Here is a 4,539-nt window from a genome sequence, read left to right on the forward strand (position 1 = left end):
GAAAAATCAAGAATTTATTCCTTGATGCAACGAGCAAAATGGCCTCATGGCTTAAACACAGCTCAGTTCCTGGTTCTGTCAATGAATCCTCAGTGACCTTGCCACACTCCTCTGCGCCTCAGCTCATCATCTGCACGCTACAAGCTTTGCAAGAACCCACCCGAGCTTGTTTGAGACATCCACGCACTAACCGTGACAGCCAGAGACAAGTACACCAGGCTTTCAAACAGAAGGAAGAAAAACTCTGGGAACAAAAAAAACATCCAGCTGCCAAGCACACAGACCAGGGAGGCTTTTCATTTTGTTGGAGCAGGAAACTGGAGTGTGGTGATGAAAGCAAGGAAAGAGATGAAGACCGATCACGTACATCAGAAGTGTTGACTGTTCAACCACAGCAGGGGCCACCCTACAGAGGAACAACAGCTCCATGCACTGCAGGAGCAACGCACACGTTTGGGAGCAAGGTTTTCCAGATCAGGATCCCAGCTCTTCCTGCAGTGCTGGCTGAGAAGAATTTGCCAGTGTCGGCCAAGATAACAGACCTGCAGGTGAAGCAGCATTCAGGTATACCAACAAGGTTGCCAGGGTGGTGGTAACATGGCAAACACTAGCAGTCACTTTCAAAACAGAGGCCGCTATTTTCACTCACAAGAGAAACAAACATTTTTTTCCTCCAAATCACCAGCTGCTAATAGCATATAGTACGAGCCAATTAACAGAAATAAAGCTCTCTGTAAAATACAGTTTACATCAGCTGGGGGACTGCAACGAAATAATTACAAGCCTAGAGATAATGGGACATACTGGTGTCAATTAGTACAGTTCCCCATGTTTCAAATCCAGTTTACACCAGTTAACTCTTGCAAGCGACGCCATCAAACATGTTGTGCTCACGATAACACCAGGCATGTGAACCTTCAAAGGGCTGATGACAGGCACACCAATCAATGAGAGCCACTCATTCCAATAACTGCCAAGAATCTGAAAAGCAGGGAAACGTGGGGAACATTCATCTTGTACAAGTCTACATGAGAAATGTGGAAGGGTATGAGTCTGCAGGCGTAGCCTGGAAAGGGGGGGATTAAGTCTAGTGTATTTTTTCACCTCTGCTGGGGTGCCTGTGCCAGGCTAGAGTGCAAATCCCCAGGGGGACATCCAGAAATGGATTTGTGAAGTGAGAGGCAGGTGCCTCACTGGAGATTTCGCCAGCCTGACTTTTTCTGTCACAAACAAGTCGAGTGCAGACAAGAGGCTGTCTCTTGGCATCAAGGCAAATCTTTCCATTTTTTCTACTGCTGGCATTTATCCTCTTGCTCTAATGAGATTTGCAGAGGAATTCTACTATAAAGTATCTTAAATTTAACCCCAGGAAAAGCAAAATAAAAGCATGTGATGAAGTATATATTTACTTCAACAGAGCTGCATCACTGCACAAAATATGCAAACATCTTAACATGCCACAAGACTAAGTTCTGCTCTGCACTCAAACTCGCTTTAAAACTGTATTTCAGCAATACATAAGAGTAAGACAGTGGGTACGTGAAATTGCCCACAGAACTGCAGTTTCCATCACTTTCAAACCCCTCTCCACAAAAATGCTCATTCCTCTCCCTTTATATTCTTCTGGTTGTGCTTTTAATTTTACTCTTCCTTCAACAAAATTATCAGCACCTTTTTCTAAGGAAAGATAAATGAGAAGGATTGCTCTGTCCTAGAGAAGGTCCACCAGCAATCACGCTATCTTTCTAATCCGAAATCACCAGTCAACCAATATGTGTTTCTAATGAAATTGCACTTTTCTTTGATAAACCTCTTTCTATTATTTTTATCGAGGTTTTCCCCGCAGCTGATTTTGGCTGATATGCTTGTAATTGACAACTTGACAGAAGCCAGTACCTTTTCTGAATATTAATCATACAGTCTACTCGCTAGTCCTTAAAATGTAATGCTAGAAGCTAAAAATATTATTTTTCCTCTCTCAAAACTGAGAGACACAGTGTAAAGACTTTTAGGCCCGATTTGCAGCTGTAGCAACATTAAAACTAAAGAGGCTTTGCTAAGCTTCAGCTTTAGGTGGGCAAATCACCCACCCACCAATACAGTCATAAGGGGGTAACACTGAATAGTTCTGGCCAGCAGGAACCAGTCTCTGAAAAATTACTCACGCACATTTTCCATATTTACCGTCAAGTTACATCAATGTTTTCTCTCAAGACACATGAGAAATTGCTTTTTTCTCTAGCCACTTGCCTCCTTGGCACGTAAGATAACGCCCTACATGGGCAGAATTCCCAGGGCCCACGGAAGATTTTACAGAGCATATGAAACCAGGCATCACTAAAATACAAAACATCAATACGAGGGGTATTTCTTTATTGCAGAATCCCAGTTCCCATTCATCAGAGGACTGCTTATCTCTTCTCATGTCCTAGCTGCAATATACTTTCAGCAGTGTATTGTAAACAACAAGCCATGGCTTTTTTTAGCTGTGTAATTACAAGCCATCGCTTCTCTGTTTAATTTCTCCTTCTGTAAGTATAGCTCCCAGCCATCACCACATGGTGTGTGACTCTCATTACTGACCCTGCTGTCTAGATACCTACTTACACTTATTATCCACGCACATCTTTCCAAATAAGGACCTTAATGAGGACAAGCATAGTCATTATCTCTACAGTTGTGTACTAAATACTTCAACTTTAAAATTCAGATTGTAAGCAGTGAGAGAGCATATGTTCAGAAAATTTTTTTTCAAATACCTCCTTTATCACAGTCAAATGATTCAATACTAATAATATTTTTGCAGTCACTAGAAGGTTGACATTTTATAACTTCTACCTTATTTATTGTACAAGGTCGATTTCCTTAGATTTGCTCCCAAATAGCTTTTGGCTGTTCAACAAATTAAAAAGATGTTGTTAAAAATAATAAATGAATCCTGGCTTAGCTCTAGAAATGTCTTCACATCTTAAGCTTTGTTCTTAAAGGTTGTTATTTCCCTTGACTAATTATAATCGAAATTCTATACAAACTGTATTTTTCTTCTCCTACAAGCTCCTCAATTACAAAGATTTCTTGATCTTCTTTGTCATTGTCATGGGGATGTACAGGATCCCAAACAAACAAACAAAAAAATCTCCTTATTACTTTCAGTGTCCATGACTTCCATCCAAGTTGTCTCTGCTGTGTCAGCCAAAAGAAATGCATCGTTTCTTCCCATCCATCAATGCCACCTCTGCCACGCTTGCTTTGTTTGCCTGTCCCTTTGGTAACCTCAGCATTGTAACACCTGAAGGTGGCTCTGAAGAGCTTGCTACTGAGCAAACCTACCAGGCACCATGGCAGGAGGGCAGGTAAAAGCAGCCCCCCAGGACACCCTGTGTCAGCTGCCACCTGCCCTGGGGTGGCCCTAGAAGGGCAGCCCAGTAGAGCTACACACACATCCCTGATGAACAGAGGCATCTGATCTCCCTGGGAAAAAACCCTTCCTGTAAGTGGGTGATCTGCTTAGCAGCTCACTACCAGCTGTGCTTTAACAAGGGGCCAACATGAGCTGAAAGCTGTAATTCTGTGTGTCTTCTTGAAGCCTGGGGTACAAAGCAAGATCCCACAGCAAGAACTGGTTAGTTCATAGGGAGCACACTCACAAACATAGCAGGTTTTAGTGACCTATAAAAGCATATGATTAATATGTCCATAGCCTGGATGAGTATGCTGTGTCAGTAACATTAATACTGGATATATCTAGGGAGGGGATTGAATATTTCTCTTCAATTTTTAAATCAGATATTCCTGGGAAAAAAAAAACATTCACCACATGCTGGCCTTTCAGATACAGGGGAACATAACAGTAATGCAGTAAAACAACCAAGTTAAGTTTGTTACAGGTTTCTGTCAGCAAATACTAAGAAGCACCATTTTCTTCTTCACACACAGCCTTCCCTCAGTATTGGCCTGAAGAACTTAAGAGATAACGGAATTTATTGTCCACCAGAGTCCACCTTGAGAAGGTTTAATTAGTCATGAGGACAAAAAAGTCTAAGCCCTAGTATTACCCTGTACACAGGCCACTGTACAAGAGAGTAAAATCTCTTGAAGACAGCTCATTTGAAACTTACTTACATTAGCAGCACAGAAGAAAGTACAGACAAGACTGTCCATGATACCTGGCACATTATCCCATGAAATTTATACTTCCCCACTTCTAGAAGTGCACCGCTTATTTTGGCTACAAGTCACAAATATCAGAATTACAAATTATTTCAAGACACCCTTAAATTCTCCTCCCCCACCCTCATTTAACCAAAATTGTTTATACTGTGCAAGGCTAGCAGCTACACGAATTCTCCTCTATTTTTTCTTCAACATCAAACGTATTTGCTAGTGTTATACCAAGACATGGCATGAATACTTATGAGAATATTTATTAGCTTAAACAGGTACATTTATAGATTCATTTGTTTTTGTCAAAAAAATTTGTACCATTCATTCCAATTCCTAACCTGGATGGTTCTTTGCTGACTCAGAAGCTTGCATCTG

The sequence above is a fragment of the Leptosomus discolor genome, chromosome 11 (assembly GCF_034619465.1).
Source record: "Leptosomus discolor isolate bLepDis1 chromosome 11, bLepDis1.hap2, whole genome shotgun sequence".
Classification (NCBI taxonomy): domain Eukaryota; kingdom Metazoa; phylum Chordata; class Aves; order Leptosomiformes; family Leptosomidae; genus Leptosomus; species Leptosomus discolor.